This window comes from Trachypithecus francoisi, unplaced genomic scaffold (assembly GCF_009764315.1).
Source record: "Trachypithecus francoisi isolate TF-2019V2 unplaced genomic scaffold, Tfra_2.0 Lachesis_group0, whole genome shotgun sequence".
Taxonomy (NCBI): domain Eukaryota; kingdom Metazoa; phylum Chordata; class Mammalia; order Primates; family Cercopithecidae; genus Trachypithecus; species Trachypithecus francoisi.
The window spans coordinates 35,861,365-35,881,001 of NW_022681453.1; the positions used below are offsets into that span (position 1 = coordinate 35,861,365).

Below are 19,637 nucleotides of genomic sequence, written 5' to 3' on the forward strand. Positions count from 1 at the left end.
TTCCTTAATAGAGAGGCCACATCAAGCCTGTGGCTCCCAAGAAGGCAATGCCTCTTGAAAACCTGTGTGTTCACTGGTCACATGTGTATCACTTACACATGTGACCATCCAGTTGAAACACAATTCTAGCTGTGTATGCCAGAAATATATCTAGATATATCCAGAATGCCATGATGTACTTGGGCAAAACCCCAAGGTTGTCATTGTCGTGCTTTTTGTGTGTGTGTATGTGTATGCATATGTGTGCAAATGGCTTAAATATTCCATTACTGTCTATTGTTCTTACATAAAACTTATGGAGAAAATTAGATGTTAATAGGCTGACTGATGACAGCCTTATATCAATATAAATTGCTTAAAATATTCTTAGGCATAAGTGGACATAAATTTTTATGTTCCTTCCCAATATTGGATAAGAAGTTGACAGAGCTGCACAAAAATTGCAAAAGAAACATACTAAATCACAAGCTCTTTAACTACAGGGATGAGGGACGACATCTTATCCATTTATATATCTCCAGGATTTGGAACAGTAGCTAGTATACAGAGTAGTTGTTGAATAAACAATATGAAAAACTCAGCTTTGAGATCAGGGAACAGAGTAAAGGATAGGGTTGTGGTTGCACTGGTGGTTACAAGACAATACTTTTTTACCTTTCAAACTAAGAAAAACATCAAATATATAAAAAAAATAGAGAGAAGGTGAAATAATTATACCGTCTACCCATGTATCTTCTACCTACCTTTAGCAGTATTTAATGATTTGCCATATTTGCTTTCTCCCTTTCTTCCTCTCTATATCTATCTCTATACAGATATATGTAGCTATACATATATAGATAGATGGATAGTTGTTGAAGCATTTCATACTGAGTGGCCTACATCACGACACTTCACTCCCAAATGCATCTCCTAAAAATAGGAACATTGTTCTAATCACATTACAACATGTAAGAAAATGAACAATTCCCCTATTATCATTTAATATGCAACCTGTAGTGAAATATTCCCAGTTATTCCAAGAATGTTTTATAGACACACATATCCAAAGCAGTATGCATTCAAAGTTCACACTGCATGTAGTTCTTAGGGTCTATTTCATCATGTTCAGTGTTTTAGATTTACTTATTTCAAGTTTTCTATTTCTATATATATTTTAGTCCATTTGTCCCTGAATTGTAGCAAGTATTTTAAAATCCATAACTTGAAACTGAGCTTTGTAGATTAAGGCAAAAAGGACATTGTAGATGCCTCTGGTCCATCCTCCCCACACTCTAAGTAAGTGAGGGTCTTCTGGTCCATCCTCCTGCACATCGGGCTTTATTTTGCTCTTGACATATACTTGTGATGTGGGGCATAAATCTCCATAAGCATCTTTCATGTTTGCCTAACCAACTCAGTTTAAATCCCATGACTAAAAAGAGAGCCTACTTTCCAGAATCGGATTGGAGGAAAAGAGGAGATTTTAAATTTCTTCCTGCTCCTAAAAATGGAATCTTTGAAAGTGATATATACTGGCAATGTAAAATAATTTTGATGGGGAGAGAATGCAGAAATTAACTTTCTAACTGAAACAATTTCAATTTTATAATTCTCAATGTTAACGCAAACACTATAATCAAAATTCACTATACTGTGCTCTAGGTACTGGGTGGAGGAAAAAAAAAAAAACACTGATGAACAGAGATTGTGTTAGGGAATATGGCAGAGCAAGTGAAAAAGCATGAGGAATAAAGATTTTCAAATATGGGTATCTGAAAGGGTAGGCCTTGGCATTTTGTTCTACTACCCAGTGTTTCAGTCCCAGCAAGAATACCACAATATTCCAGGTCATTACATCCCTCACCCTGCCCTAAGGATATGTGGGGTAGGGGACACTGTTGTGCCCAAGGCTCTTCAAATTTAACATATTATTACCACTGTTATTACATTTAACTAATTCTATCACTGGAAGTAATAAGACCTCAATCAGGGGTGATTCACTCCCATGATATTGACTGGTATAAGGCAGAGACTATCAGGATACCAAGTGTTAATTATTTTTTCTTCATTAGTGGCAGTATCTCAAGAAAATGTCAATTTTATAATATTTTCAGCATCCCCTTCAACCTGGAATCATGTGACTGCTATCTGGGTAGAGAGGTGGGACTTCGGGGATTCAGCCTGGCCTTCCTCCTCCCTTGATACTTGGATATCTTAAATTACACTGCATAGGACTCTTCTTTATTACCAATCAAATAAAAAATTAATTGGGTCAAAAGTATATGGCCCATTATATGTAAGGGCTATAACACAGGCGGGTCTTAGGAAATATCAGCAAGGCCAAAAGAGAAAAATAGGTCTCTCTATGGAGAAAATCAATGCTCCTCAAATGTAACTGAAGAAGGTGTTTGTCTACTCAATCCCAGTATAAGCCCTCATTCAAAGGTTTACTGGAACATACTGAATTGAATATAGATAGTAAAGGAAGATGTAGCCGATAATAGGAACAGAGTTGCCCTGTGATCCATGGTATGTGAGGGCACAGGGAAAAACACACTCAACTCAAACAAGGGTATGGTAATTTCAGGCTTCATTAGAAACACAGGGAGGTGAAATCAATTGTAAGCCAGACAGAAAAGAATCAAAATCAGTTAGAAAAGAAATTTTAATTTCAAGCTTCTAAGGAGAAACTATAAATAATGCAAGGTTTAAAACATATTAGCAAAAATACATCACGGTATCTCTCTCAAGCAAAACAGCTAAACTTGAAACTTTCTTGAGGACATTCAGTTCTGAATATTTAAAAGCAAATGCACATATTTGCCAGAGAGGAAAACATGTTTAGAGGGAAAATATTAAAATGAAGTCTGGGATGATACACACCAAAATATTAATGTGGACATAAATGACTCCAGGTTATTTTCCTTTTCTTTTTTATACCTTTATGTAGTTTTTGAAAATTTTAAATTATGAATGCATAATTTTTGTAATTAGATAAACAGCTTTTTGCAAAAAGGAAAACATTCATCATATAATAACATTGTATGAACATTAGACATGGAAGGCTCATCACAAGCAAACATTTCCCAAATATCCTCCACAAGACAATCTAATGACTTGCTCTTAATGAAAGAATGGTCCCTCCTCTCTCCAATCTCCATTTTTGGGTGCTGCTAATGGTTAAGACCAGTGCCTCTGAGTTTGTAGACTCTAGTATGGTTCTCCAGAGCTTCAGCATTAAATGTATCTGGAAACAGGTAAGGTAACAGTCCAGAAGAAAATAACAGATTTTTAGTTTCCTTCTCCTAAAAACGTCATGCTCTAAAGTGATACATGGAAATGTAAAACAACTTTGGTGAGGAAAATGTGCAGAAATTAACTCTGTAAGTTGAATAACATCAATTTTATGATTCTCAATGTTATAATTATTAGAAGTACAGCATCTCTGTCCCTAACTGAGACCTGCTTGAACTGGGGAAGTGGGGAAGTTATTGGGGAATTACTGAATTAAGGAATTTATTCTACCCTTCTACTTACAGAAGATGCCCCAGGAAAACTGTGGATAGTGGTGCTATTTAAACTAAGAGATACAGAAATAAAATTATTTCATTTGTCAAAACTATATAAATTGTTTTCCATCGATATCTACCTATAAAAACAAAAGAACAAAAGCAGCCATTTTTTTTAGCTGTTTTTATTGTTGAAACAGCTACTACTACTATTACTACTATACTACAAGAGAGCAGTAACATTTATGGGACTTTTACCATGCATGAGAGACAGTGGTACATGCTTGTGATAGTCCGTTACAATGGTGTTCTTTAATGAACCACATCAATGTTTATAAAGGCCTTTGCATAGTCCCTTCCCCTTGGATCCTGGCTGAGTCTGTGACTTGCTTTAGTCCCTAAAATGTGGCAGCAGAGATGCTGAACCAGTTTCAGGCCAATGCCTTGAGAAGGCTTGGAAGTCTCTGCCTTCACCCTCTCGGATACTTAGGGGCCACATAGGGAGTCTGGTTACTTTGCCGAAAGGGCCCTTTGGAAAGATTACATGGAGACAGAGAGGCCTTCAACAACTGGGGATGAGGGAAGAGGCCTGCCTTCCCAGAACCTGCCAGCCGAATGCAGTCACACGACTGAACACTGACAAGGACAGTGGAAAAAGGGCCTACCTAGCCCCAGGCCAGATTGCTGAATCATAAGAAAATAAAATGGTTCTATTAAGTTTTAGGGTGGTGTGCTATGCAGAAATAATAACCAAAACAGTTCTTTATAGACACTTGACTCATTTTAATCTCATAACAACCCTAAGAAATAGGCACTAATAACATCATCCTTCTACAGAAGCATTTATCCAATTTGAATAACGCCTCCTATCAATAAGTGAAGGGGGTAGGGCTTCACTGCATAAGAACAATTCTGTATATTATCAAACACACGGCAGTTCCAGTTCTGATCTGAGGGTGGGGCATTTTCTATTATTGACCTTGTCTCATCATCTCTAAAGTAAAGAGAGTGAATAACTCACTGAACGTCTAAGATTCTTTTCAGCTCTGAAATTCCACGACTCTAAATGAGTAGCCATTGCTTATTATTTATACAGTAGTTTTCAACACATCACATCACATCACACACACAAGCAAAGGTCAGAGGGGCAAAAAGCACCTTGAGAACATCCCATCCCAATTGCCCAGGCCATCTGAATCACAGGAACCACCTCACCAGTCAGAAAGAGACAGCTGAATGCATATTAAAACACTCTGAGTATGCTGCCTTTCTGGAATATCGTTAAACAACTCAGTCTGTCATATGGTCCTTTGAGTTTTTCAATTAAAAAAGAAATGGCAAATGTAAATATTACCATCTCCTTTTCAGTCTGCTAATTTAGGTTTAGGAAAGTCTTCCAACAAGAAAAACACATGGTTAATCACCTTTGAGACCCAATATAACAAAGTAGCCTGGAAAGAGAAAAGGGGCTTTTCTTTATGATTTAAATTGTTATGTGGTCAATCAAATCTAATCTATTCTAATTTATTCACATGGAAGGTCAATTATCCAAATGCTCTTAATTCAACTTGCCTCCGATCTTGGTGACCAGTGAACCATCCAAAGGGCAGCTGTTTTGTGTGTGCATGTTTTAATATGAATTCGTTATCACATTTTTACATTTTCCCCATTCTCAACTATTTAAGCTAACATGGCCTGCTTGACGAAGTACACTTAAGCAGAGGGAAACACACTTACTGCTCTTTGTATTCCGAAATAAAAACATTCTCTATGGCCTTTCTGGAGTCAATGTACACAGAAAACCCACCAGATTCATGCTATCACCATCTGTTTGACGGAAAACACCAAGCAGGCAGCAAATCTACTTCCCAGGCAAATCGTCCCATTCCCTAAAACTATTCTATCTTCAAAACAAGCCTAAAATGCTTGTCAGGAAAAACATCCATGTGTCTTTACTCTTTTTATGAAGGCTTTTGCTTGCTCATTTGCTCAAGGGTCAAGTTTAAATGAGAGTCAATTTGTTTATTTGTCATGTAATGAAAAAGAAATTTACCAGGGAAGAACAGAACTATTGAAAGTACCCCATGGTAAACGAGAGAAAGTATGCCAAAGTTCTTCGCACCAAGACTAAATTAGTTGTGAATTGTATTTGGATGCTAGGAACAAAGAAAGAAATATAAGAACTTAAACATACAAGGATTTATTCTCTTACGTAAAGGAACACTGGTGGTAGATAGGCCCGGGATGGTAGGATGCTACCAGGAGTCCATCAGGAACTCAGATGCCTTTGGTTTGTCTCTTCTGCCATGCAATGGTACCGTCCTAAGGTTATTTCTCCATCTAAGAGGGCTGCTGAAGCCCCTGCCATTGTAAAGTCATTCCAAGCAACAGGGAGGAGCAGGGAAAAGGGCTCCCCCTTCCCAGCTGCTTCAGCTTCTTAAAAACAGCTTGGCCAGAGGTCCCACATCAAAACTTTGGTTTATGTATCACTGGCCAGAAAGCAATGACGTGATTCCACTCAGCTGAAAGGGAAGTGGAACAATATTATAGAACTGAATTCTGTTGAGACTCTACTATTTAGGAAGAAAAAAAATTGATATTGCATGTCTCAGTAGGCCCTGCCTTATACCAATTAATGTATTGGTAGTAAATCACTACTGATTGAGGTCTTATTATTTCCAGTAGTAGAAGTGTAGCTAAGAATAGTAACAGTGGTAGTAACACCTTAAATCTGAAAAACTTCCATGTAAAAGTTACAATCTGGTTCACACAATAATCACGATAGTACAGTAAAAGTGGCAATAATAATGATGGCAGAAATTAATAGCAGTATCTGTCATTAACTAAACACCAGATTCTGTGCTGAGTGCTATAATAACTTATTCTCATCAATCTTCACATCAACTTTGTGAGGTTTTCATTAACTCCATTTTATGGAGAAGACATTGACTTCAGAGATGGGAAGTGACTTTTCTAAGGTTATACACTTCATGAGGAAAACAGAACTACAATTCCATCAAAGCCCTCCTGATCACACTGGTGTTAATCATTCCCCTGATGAGGTCATTAATATCCCATTTTACAGCTGAGGAAACTGAGGTCCAAATTATCGGAGTGCTTTAATTCACTATAATATTGAACCAATGGTAGGATTTTTATTATAAAAATCCTAACAGGGCCAGAAAAGGACTTAGGAAATCTAGCCTCTCATCCTAGCTCTGTACTTTAATAGTGATCTTGATCTGATAGTAAAAATAATACATGCTCACTGGGAAGGAAAAATTAAAACTATACAGTAAAGAAGAGAGTAAAAAATCATCTCAACACTAAAGTTGGGGAAAATATAGGCAATGCAAACATTCTAGTGAGCATTCTCTGGGGTTTATCTGATAAGATATAAAGAAGGGGAAGGGAAGTGGAGGGACAGAGGTTCCATAATTTGTCTAACATCTCTGCGCTGCAGAGCCAGCACTCAGGTTCACTCTGCCCAAGTGCCCAGCGTACTCTGACCCAAGGCATTCATGAGTCCGACCTTTCCTGCTGAAAGGCATTCCCATTATATGCAGGATTTAAAACTCTATGAAAAGGGACTGCTCTTTCTTTTCATGGGTTTTTAAGAAAATGCCTTTTTAAATTTCTCTTCCAAGCTCTGAGATAAAGAAAACTGAAATACGACCATTAACAATTTACCCACAGCATGCATGAGTTTAACGCTCCAAATGATACTCAGGGTTCTCAACATTAACAGTGCATTGAAGCCAACTCATTTCTCATTTTCTGTTGCCAACTCCATAAATCTGCTTGAAGTCTTGAAAGTATAGATTATATATTTAAGTGATTCTTGTATTCTGGCAAGTAAAAACACAAAATGTAATTCAAATTCCATATAACGGTATCGGAAGAAGCATAAAGATGGCGTTCTGAGGGGGAAGGGGTTTGTGCATTTAATATTTTTGGAATCATATATTATGTATCAGGCACTGGGAAAACAGAGATCAATAAGAAAAGGAGGACCTTCCATCTAGTACTAGTATTTTCATCTAGCAGCTAGGGGTCCCCAGCCTGGACACTAGTGCTGGAAAGGTTGGAAAATGCCTTGTTATAGTGAGCTGTTTGTGTACTATTGAAGAGCATCCCTGACCTCTTCTCAGTAGCCAGTAGCATACCCACTTCAAAATGACAATAATAAATGTCTCCAGACATTGCCAAATGTCCCCTGGTGGGTAGCATGACCCCCAGCTGAGAAGAGCTGATTTGGTCCATCCCCCCCCAGTTCACAGAACCTGGGAAGATTTCCAAGGAGACAGGGATAACAGGCAGGCAAAGTGAGGAGGAAGAGGAAGAACATTCTGGGAGAAGGGTCTCTGGAACAGACGGTAGAGATCATGCCAGCAAGGGGAGGTAAGGTCATGCAGGGCCGGATGACACAAGCTTCTGGATCTCTGACTCAGAAGTTTAGAATTTAGTTTGCAGGAAGTGGGAATGTGGTATTATTTTACATATATATATATATGTAAAAAAAAATAAATATATATATATGTTTTCGTCCACAGTTCCTAGCTGTTAACTCCCGCAGCCCCTGTTATAGCCTTTTGTTATGATGTTGGGGCACTTTAGGTCTCAGAAGCAAACCTCAAAAAACAATCTCTCTCTCTCTCTGACCTTCTCCTGCCTTTCTTTCACCTGCTCCTTTTTCTCCCCACAGCAGGCTTTCGAAACTAAAAATATACTCCAATCTTCCCCCAATTTTCTGATTGTGGGTCATTAGACCCTCATTTCAGAAGGGGTCCTGTATGATACCTGAGAAGAAGGAACGCTGCACAGAGAGGCCAAGAAGAATCTGTATAGACAGGCCTTGCTGGGTGTTCCCACTCAGTCTACTAGTATTAGATCGTATCTTTTCTGTCTAGTCACATTTCAACATGGCTGTCAATCATGCCCATCCAATAGAGTCTCCATAAAAGGTACAAGAGGATGGGGTTCAGGAGCTTCTAGAGAGCTGAATTCATGGAGGTTTCTGCAGGGTGGTATGCCCAGGAAGGGCCTAGAAGCTCTGAGTCCCTTCCCATACCACACCCTATGCATTTCTTTATCTGTATCTTCTGTAACATCCTTTATAATAAACCAGTAAGCATAAGTTAGGATTTACCTGAGTTTTGTGTGCCACCCCAGCAAATGAACTGAACCCAAGGAGGAGGTCATGGGAACCCCAATTTACAGCTGGTTAGTGAGAAACATAGGTAAAACAACCCGGAGCTGGCAATTGGCATCGAAAGTAGGGGGCAGTTTTGTGGGACTCAGCCCGCAACCTGTGGGATCTGAGATTATCTCCAGGTGGAGTGTCAGAACTGAATTTAATTAGAGGATGCCCAGCTGGTGTCTGCTGCAGAATTGATTGCTTGCTTATTGGTGGGGAAAACCCCCCGCATATTTGATCACAGAAGTCTTCTGTGTTGACTGCTGTGGTGTGAAAACAGAGAAAATACAGTTTGTGTTTTTCCATTCAGGGATCAAGTTTGTGAGCAGAAACTGCGGTAAAATGCACAAAAAGCAAGTCCTATGAGGTGAGTGTAACCGTGTGCTGCTGCCATTTGATTGCTTTAGTTAAAGAAAAGTACCGAATGAAGTAATTATAGCCCCTCTCTGAGACGGTCTTCTTAACAAGGTGTTGAATGTCATTGAAAATTTTCTGGATTTTAAAACAGAAATACATTGACACAGAGAAAGTATTTTGCACATTGCCTAACACATAGAGTACCCTCACTGTTAATTCCTCATTATTACCATTCTTGTTGCTGGCTGTCTTAAAGCAGGGCGGGGCACTGATGGCTGATGTCAGCATTTCTCAGTATGGCCCAAGGAACCCTGGTGCCTTGGAAGTGTTAATAATATCTGTACATGCATACAGATGTGCAGACACAGAGAATTATTTTCTTTCAAAAATTTATCTTTTAAAAAGGGAACTGACAAAGGATGTAGAATAACAGAAACATTTATCTTCATATATTTTGTTATAAATGCTTACCTAATTTATATTTTCTTATTAAATAACGAGAAGGGTATCTAAATAAAATATTTTCTTGAATTAATTTGTTTATGGGGTCATACTTTTCCTGTTCTTGCTCAAGAGATCCTGTTGGTGTCCCACTTATACTTAATTGAGCTACTGTTAGCCTGGAAAATATTGTCCTAATCAAGTTGACTGGGGCTGTATGGAAAAGGCCCTGGCTTTGGTAACCAGAGATTACGCCAGGGCCAGGGACTATCTTGAAATAAAGAGAAAGAAAGTATCATCCTGTGAAAAGGTCAAGGAGGAAGTTGTCTCACCAGCTGTCTGCAAACCTCACTTCAAGGCAACCAATTGACAGAGGTATGAAAACAGCAGCAGGGCTAAGGAAACACATCTGTGAATGTACAGACAATTGAGCATCACTGTTTAGGAGTTGGAAGGCCATCTCTTCCTGTGCATTTGAGGCAATTTTTTCTTGTGACATACTATGTTTTGTGTTCCTGAACATTTAACCTCTGGATTTGGACAGCAGAGACCTGGCCCAAGCTCATTCCTTTTAGGAGTCCTCAAATGGTTACTGAAAGTGACACTTTTCTAATTATTCTGTCAAGCATCAATCTCAGAAGTTCCAAGTTCTTCCATGCTCTGACTGACAGGGCAATCAGCACTTTACTTAAAGCATAAGCACCAACCTCTCCTGGACAGCAGGAGTGCCTCACATGTCCAAAGACAGAAAAATTCACAGCCCTCAGAAGGTAAGAAGCCCTCTTGGGCATGCAGCTTTATAAGTGTGTGTACGCATTCTTCCTGGGAATAGCGCTTTTTGATCTGGCATAGCTTTGAAACGGGACATCCCCAATTCCAAATTTCAACCATCATGGCTATGATTTTACATATGCGCTGCTGAGAACTCAATCAAAAGGCATGGCCAAAAAGCCAGTCTCAAAGATCTCTCTCAATCAAGGTAGACCAGAGTGCGCAGGGAAGGAGCAGATTTCTACACTCCTGCAACTCCAAGTCAAAACTTATAATTCCATTTTCTTACACGCTACACTTCTGAGAGAAAAATGTGGGCAAAAGGAAGCATAGGAACTGTCACAACAAGAGAATATTCTTATTAATCACATTTAGGCAAATTCCATTTATTTGTTCTTCTCCAAAAGTGACCTCCATACATTAACAGATGCCTTACTTTACTTTGTCTTTTAGAAATCAGTTGCTTGTAATCTCTAAGACAATATATAGAAAGAGAAATGAGATTGGTGGATCAGTCTTCAAATGGTTTGAAGGTGATGGTAAAAGTCTATGAAAGCTGACAGCATGGTGGTAAAAATCCAAAAAACATGGCATAGGGACATGGGTTATATGATGAGTGAGAGCTGCCAGGATGAATCGGAAGAGGGCCTTGACAGTCAACTGCCTGAAATACATTACAGGGCAAAAGAAAGCAGGGCACCTGTGATTATGTCCCTGATATAAGCAGACAGCCACCATATCTTCAAGATCCCAGAGGCATGGAGAAAAAGTAGAGGCAATTTGGAGACACCTAGACTAATACAATTAGTCTCCAACTAGTCTCTGTTTTCTCTTCCTTTTCCACAATGCGTACTCCTATCTTTGTCTAAGATTTCATCATTCTGTGCTTAAAACCTTTCAGAGGCTTCCCATTTTATCCAGAATGAATTCAAACTTCCTGATTTGGCTTGCAAGTCCCTTCAGAGCTGGGCCCAGCTTCACTCTCTGCGCCTCCTCACTCACTCTGCTCTGAAACACTCAGAGCTCTCTCCTGCCTTCGAGCCTTGGCATGGGCTTTTCCCCTGCTCTTTTCACTTTGCTCCAAATCAATGAGGTTCACTCATTTACATCATTCAGTCTCCGCTCAAATGTCACCTCCTGAGAGAAGCCCTCCCTCACCACTCCATCTACAGCAATTGCTGTCTCAATGCTAAGGTCATGAGAATGCACCTCAGATTCTGAACTGCAGGCAGTATGACTGGCTGCACTGGGGGCAAGGCTATGCTTCCCCTGGGTGCTCCCAGTCGAGTAGGGGCATCCAATCTTCCTTCCCTCTCTCCTTCACTCAGAGTCGGACCTACATCACAGTCTGATGGCTGAGCCAACCTCTTCTGGCTGCTTTCCCATTTTCTTTCAAAGGGATTTCTGCTGATAAAATCCTTGCACATTTAATCCTGCCTTGATGGTATCTGGGACCCTAGCATATTTATTACCACCCTGTTTTACTATCTTCTTAGTACTACAGAAAATTACCTACGGTGGCACCCAGCAATCAGCATTTTCCATGCCCTTCAGGCAGTTCTTGGACATGCCAAGTTTGACAAACAGTGACCTATTGCTATATGGTTAACTATAGTCAGAGAGAGAATCAGGACCCAGCTGCATGAATTCCCATTCATTTCTCAGCAAGCAGTACTCTTTTAATGACACACACAGTCCTTAGGTTGTATCTCTGCTTAAATAACCTGCTTTAAAAAATTGGCCAGGCATGGTGGCTCACGCCTGTAAGCTCAGCACTTTGGGAGGCTGAGGTGGGTGGGTCACCTGAGGTCAGGAGTTCAAGACCAGCCTGGCTAACATGGTGAAACTCTGTCTCTACCGAAAATACAAAAATTAGCCAGGCATGGTGGCATATGCCTGCAATTTCAGCTACTTGGGAGGCTGCGGCAAGATAATTGCTTGAACCTGGGAGGTACATGTTGCAGTGAGCTGAGACAGCGCCATTGTACTCCAGCCTAGGTGAGAGTGAGACTTTGTCTTAAAAACAAAAGAATTTATGCTGGTTTTATTTTTATATCCATTTAAAAAGATGGATTTAATAAAATGGGCATTAACATACTAGGTAAACTGAAGGAATTTCTAGAACACTGGTTTGATCAAGGCTGACTGCCTCCATGTATCTAACTGGCTTTGTAGCTTTTTAGGCAGTAAAAATAAACTTCTCAATGTATCCCCTCTTTTGTGAGGGAAGCTTAATCTGATGTTCTGCATTACTAACGTGGAAAAAAAGTCGTGGTATCAAGATGGCATCTGGCAAGATGAGATGGCACTGAAGTTTGTCGCTATCGATTTCTATGTGGCAAAATCTGGGTCTTGTTTTCCCTTTTCTCCCTTTCAATCAAGTACTCTCATCTCCAGGAAGAAATGCTACTGTTTTGGTACAGTGACTGCCCAGCCACAGTGCAAGTAAGTGTGATAATGACAAAAAGGATTGATTACTATCAGGAAACATATGGACAGTAAGGTATGAAATATTACCCAGCTGAACATTCAAGTTACAAAGATGTAACATGCTTTACTGCTTACAAAGGGAGGCAGCCATTGGGAAGTTTGCCTTCTCACATAAATCCTTGACTACCTTTCCTTGGGGAGAAAGTATATTAAATCTAGTCCATTAGAACATTTAGATACAAGTCAGGATTCTGACAAGTAGGAATATTTAATTTGTTTTGAATTAAGAATTGAGAATGGGAACTTCCACTATGATACGAATACAGAAACCAAGACCTTCCTTACTAATTAATGACCTCTGGCCTACAAAGTCTTCAGGAGAATTTCTAAATGTTCTCTACAACTTTGTGTTTTCTCTTACCTCTTGAGATTGATAATATAAACACACCTAGCTACATGATAATTATCCTCTGAAATCGAAGTTTTTACTATACCAGCTACAATCTCTCATACATCAAAACAGCAGCTCTAGTATATTTTTCTCACCTGAAATGTTGAGGAATAGGAAGTTATTCGGTTTCTCACAATTTTCTTAAGCTCAAAGGGTTTGGTCAAAGCACACATCATGCCTGCTTAATCTCTAGAGAGAACAACTTTGACAGGTGAAGCGAGAAAAAAGCTGCTCCACTGCCTTCCTATACATGGAAAAAAGATGAAATGTAAAGGCCTGCAATGACAGGTTTTTCAAATAGGGTTTTAGTAAAAGAATGTGTCTTTGGAAACTTAAACTGCAATTTTACCTTGAACAAGTATAGGATAGGATATCCTTTAAAGAGATGATTTGAAAACTATAAAATATTTATTCATTCAACAAATATCTAATAAGTGACTACCAGATCAGTATAATATCATAACCAAGAGTTACTGGAAATGAATAATAATTAAATATATAATATGGTAAGAGATATGTATGTTTTATCCTGTCATTTAATACTCATAGCAACCCTGCTGAGTTGTTTCTATTAATACACCCATTTCACAGGCAGGAAAAAAAATGAGTCTTAGAGAAGTTAACTCACCTGGGAAAGTCACAGATGTAAGAGGGAACAGAGCTGGAATTCCAACCAAGGCTGACTTGTGTTTTTAACTATATGGTCTAACACCAAACTAAGTACCCTAGATTATATAATGCATGCTGTCAAGAAATGTTATTGGGAAAATGAAAAGGAGAGAAAAGAGTCATAACACAGATGCCCAAATGAGTGCTACAAGAGGGGCAAAAATGTGAAAAAAAGCAGGCTGGATGGTGTCAGATTCTGTATGATGTGTGGGTTGAGGAGGTAGAGGAGGGAGTCTGGCCTCTGAGGAGGCAAAAAATCGAACTCACTCAAACTTGTTTTCTGAGTGAATCTTCAATTTGTCTAAGACTTTTCTCTGGAGTTAGGAATTTGCTAAAAAAATTACCAGCACCTACTAGGTGCCAATATAGTATAGACACGGACCCTGTCTTCATGAAGGGCACAGTCTAGCAGAAAAAGTAGGGCAGTTTTCAAAGGATGGTCATGTAATATTTTCTGCTTCAGACTCCTTTGCAGTGCAACTTTGCCATTCTCACATTAAGAGATGGGGTCTGTTTCTCTAACCCATTCAACTCCTTGAACCTGGGCAGGACCTGTAACTGCTCTAACAGAAGATGGCAGAAGTGACACACTGTCAGTCCTGGCCTGGAAGTTTCCATTTCCTGCCTCTTAGGAGCCATTCAGTATATATGATCACTCTGAGACCACCAGGCTATGAAAAGACCAAACTACACAGAGAGATCATATGGAAGGTTAAGAGAAAGAAAAAGAGACAGGCCAAGGAGCAATGAGATGCCAGGCATATGAGGAAGCCATCTTGTGTGTCCAGCTTAATTGAGTCATCACATGGCTCTGGCTCCATCAACTGCAGCTGCATAGCAGACTCCAAGCAGGGGCCACTCAGATTAGCTATGTGAACCCACTGAAGCATGAAAGGTAGTGATAAATTGATGTTTTTAAGCCACCAAGCTTCGGGGTGGTTTATTAAGGAAGCAAAGGATAATGGAAACAGAGCTGAATACAAAATTACCTGTATGGCTACATAATTAAACTAAACAAGAAAGAGTATAATTTGAGAAATCCCAACAAGGAGCATGCCCTTGCCTTCAATCAGGTGTAAGGGGCTCAAACAAGGCTCTCTGCATAATTACATTCAGCTAAGACAGGAAGAGTAATCTGAACAAAGAAAAACATGAGAAGGGAAAGTTTGGGGCAGAAAGAACAGCTCAGTCTAAGTCCTGAAGATGGAGATGCGCTCACACAGTCTAAGTCCTGAAGATGGAGATGCGCTCACACAGTCTAAGTCCTGAAGGTGGAGATGCGCTCACACATTCTAGGAAGGGAGAGAAGATTAGTGACCAAATTAAAGCAGATGGATAAATATTGGCATGAGGTAGGCTGGAAAGTTGGGCATGGGCTAGCTCATTACAGAGTTATAAACTATGGTGAGCATTTTGAGCTATATCCCAAAAGCAATGGGAGCTAAGCAAAAGGATGGAAGAAAGATTTGTGGCCACTGTGACTGTCATGAGGGATTCAGGTGAAATCAGTGGGGAACCTAACTGGTTCCCCAACTGGACATAAGTTCTTGAAGATCAAGGAGAGGATGCCCTGAAGGGAAATTCAACCTTTACCCCAGACCTCACATGACTAGGAAGTTCTTAGCTATAATTTATTTTAAAATAATTTTTTTGGCCAGGTGCAGTGGCTCAAACCTGTAATTCCAGCACTGTGGGAGGATGAGGCAGGTGGTTCACGAGGTCAGGCGTTTGAGACCAGCCTGGTCAACATGGTAAAACCCCGTCTCTACTAAAAAATACAAAAATTACCTGGGTGTGGTGGCACGTGCCTGTAGTTCCAGGTACTCGGGAGGCTGAGGTGGGAGAATTGCTTGAACCCAGGAGGCGGAGGTTGCAGTGAGCTGAGATTGCACCACTGCACTCCAGCCTGGGTGACAAAATGAGACTCTGTCTCAAAATAATAATAATAATTTTTTTAAAAAAGATTATGGGCCGGGCGTGGTGGCTCACGCCTGTAATCCCAGCACTTTGGGAGGCCGAGGCGGCACTATCATCTGAGGTCAGGAGTTCGAGACTAGCCTGACCAACATAGTGAAACCCCATCTCTACTAAAGATATGAAATTAGCTGAGTGTGGTGGTTCATGCCTGTAATCCCAGCTACTCAGGAGGCTGAGGCAAGAGAATCACTTGAACCCAGGAGGTGGAGGTTTCAGTAAGCCAAGACCATACCATTGCACTCCAGCTTGGACAACAAGAGTGAAACTCCATATCAAAGAAAAAAAAAAGTTATGTTGTCCAGGGAATTCACTTTCTCAATTCAAATTCTGTATCTCACACAATGAGTTTAATTGTATGGTCTATGTATAAATCTGATCTAATTCAGGGAATAGAATGTAACTAACTTTAATAAACTAAAAAAGAGTGACACCGTTCGAATAAGAAACTTTTGAATGAGAAACTTAAATCACTTTTCACATTTCACGTGGTACTCTCAGGCCCAAGTTAGCCAAAGATGTGCACCTAATGAGCTTCTTATACTTCAGCCTCTGCTTTATTCCTCTGCTTATTCCTCTTGTATACTTAAGACTACTGAGTCTGTAACTGCATTTTCTTATTTACATGCTTTTCTCTATAATAATGCAATGGTTTGAATGTTCCCTCCCAAACTCATGTTTAAATTTAATTGCCATTATGCCAGTGTTAAGAGGTGGAACCTTTAGAAAGTGATTAGGTCATGAGGGCATAGCCATCCTCAAATGGATGAACGTCTTTATTGCAAAAGTTGGTTAGCTGGAGTGGGCTCCTGATGAAAAGATAAGTTCAACCCCCATTTTCTCTCTGTCTCATACACTTTCTTGCCTTTTCACTTTCTGCCATGGGATAATGTAACAAGCAGGCCCTAACCAGATGGCTGAGCAGGTGCTAGCATCATGCTCCTGGACTTCCAGCCTCTAGAACTGTAAGCTACATAAGTCTCTTTTCTTTATAAATTATAGTCTGTGCTATTTTGTTATAGCAGCAGAAAATGAATTAAGACAAATGCCTAGGAGTTTTCAACTGTCACCACTTAGACAGCGACAGATACCCATTGCCATCCTTTCTATCCTTGCCCTACACACCAAACGTGTGAAATAGGGGAGCTGCTGCTTTTCAAGCACAGCTGTTACAGACCTGAAATACCCCATTCTTCTGTCATCCTGTTAACTGGGAGGGTGATGGGTTATGCAAAAAGGGACACTAGAGCAAGAACCCACCAGGGCACTGCAAAAGAAAAACCTGGAGAAGACAGAAAATATTGCTAACACCGTTGGGATCAGAGTGGTGTTCATTTCAATTTTGTTTCCTTTGGTGTATCCTCTAGATAAGCAAGAGTTATTGGAGAAATCATTATTTACATCACATTACTGGTGAATTGAGATGGTATTCAAGTGGCATTTGGCCAGAGAACCCTGGGAAGTCTGAAGCCTTCAGCTGTGTTTATGAGGCTGCCACACAAGGGTGATGAGGGAAATAAATGTACAAGCAAAGTAAGGCTAAGTAATATGACCTCTATTATCAGCTGAGGTGAGAGCCCCCAAATTTTTGTAAGACAGAATAACTGTGTCGAGGGCTTCTTTATCCCAGTTAAGTTAATGACATTAGGACATCACACTTGCCCTCTCAACTTCCATGACCCAACTGTAGCCCCTCTAAATTCAAGCTCCTTAACTTACCACTCCATTGAAACCAGAAAGCTTCACTCTTCTACAGTTGCAGGAAAAGTAGCCAGAAAGAAAGACACAGAACCCTCCATAAATGTCTAAAACTGGTCTGGTAGAGGCTGGCCTAGCCTTTTCTGGGGCAGAATACAAAAAGGTATGGGAGAGAAATGATGATGACGATGAAAAAGAAGAAGAAGGCAAATTAATTTGGCCAGTTTTAGGGGAGAACCTGGTCTGTGTTACCCTCAGCCAGGTCCTGAGGGTAGCAGAGAAGGGACAACATGCCTGGGCTCTGGATCTTTTAACCAAACCCGGCAGCTCCATTCACCAAGGTCAACTAAATATGCTTTCATGGAACAAACCACATCCATAACTCTCCTCATCCTTGTAGTAGTTTCATGAGAGGTGAGAAAACAAGTAGACACAAAGAACTTGTTCCTCCAGAGGCCACAATGTGATTAAAGAAAACATATTAGATATATGCATACACTTCCCTATGTTTAGAGTCCTTAATGACCTTGTTTTAAGATAATTATTTTCACAAAATTACTAAAAATAATTTGATATTACATTATAAATGGATAAAATCACTGAAAAAAAACCTCAAGTCTAGTTTCATCTTGATTTCCTACTTTGTCCATCCATGAAGACATATAAAATGTGTCCAATAGGAACAAGCAAACAACTTATTTCTTAGACTCTAATTTGAGGCATTAACACAGTGATGTTCATTTATTCTATATATGGAAACAGTGATGTCTAAAAAATTCACATGTGCATATTTTACTACTGACTTATACATTAACAAATAATTTTTTTAAAAAACAAGACCATATTTCCTTTCATGCTGGATGTGAAGTCTGTAGGAACCATAAAGTGTCATGTGTTAGATCTAGATTGGAAATCTGGTAATCAAAGACATATTACAACATATACTGGATTTTATGCTATAATTTTTATATTTTATCACAATGGCTGTTTTCTGGGTTATCTTATAATGAAGTATCCTTGATAAAAATAACTTGTTTTTACCCAACTGTCACTATTATACTTAGATTTATTTACTTTAATTATATGCAGACCCTCCGAAGCCATCTGTTAATGTCTAAATATCTATTACACTTGTTAATAGGTTTTTATTTAACATTTGGGACCATTTAGCAAAATGCATTGTTCAGCAGATGACAGAAGCCAATCAACCTTAATTAACTAAACCGTCACCAGAGGACTATTTTAGGGAAGCATAGCAAAAAATAAAATTTTTCCAACTTGTAGGTGTAGGGTTAAAAAAACAAACACTCAATGTAGTCTCGTATCTCCAAGGGGGGCTGAAGTGGAGATAATAATATACTTGAAATTCCACGTATAAATGTATACTACTAAACGTATTTAAGATGATCACATTATGGTGACAGCAAAAAGACAGGAAGACAGCTAAGCATCTTAAACATAGGAAATGATTAAAAGTATAAGGGTATAATCATATAATGGGAAATAAAATGGCCACTAAAAATCTTGTTTCAGAAAAATATTTAATGATGTCATAAAATGATTTCAGAATATTAAGTGGAAAAAACAGTATGATCTACATTTTAATTTTAAAAAATATGCATTTATACAGAAATAAAAACAAAATACTAGAAGTAGATAAGTCAAATTTTAATAATTGTTATTTCTGAGCTAAGGAATTATGGATGGCTTTATTTTTATTTATTTTTTTGAGACAGGGTATTACTCCAGTTGCCCAGGCTGGAGTACACTGGTGCGATCTCAGCCCACTGCAGCCTGGCCCTCCAGGACTCAGGTGTTTCTCCCACCTAGCCTGATGACTTTATTTTATTTGTGCACTTTTCTGTATTCCAAATCCTTTGTAATGACTACTGTAAAGGATTACATTATGGAGCTAAATTATTTAGGAAATAAATCCCTCAGACACTTAATTCTGAAATTTGTGACTTTTTTTTTTTTAAAAGAACTAGTGATAAAGAATAGAAATTAACTTAGAATTCCAAAAAAAAAAAAAAAAAAAAAGAGTATTAAAAGGTGTGCTTTAGAGACTGTTAAAAATAAAAATGCCTTCTGCACCAACCTCCCAGGCAATCATTAAGAGTCTTTTGACTACACGCTACAACACACATTAAGAGTGGAT

General features: G+C 39.2%; 1 protein-coding gene across 1 annotated transcript in view; it reads right to left on the bottom strand.

Moving 5' to 3' along the window:
* SUCLG2 (succinate-CoA ligase GDP-forming subunit beta) overlaps positions 1-19,637 on the bottom strand; it is a 286,300-nt gene that overhangs the window by 65,301 nt on the left and 201,362 nt on the right. The window lies entirely within an intron of this gene.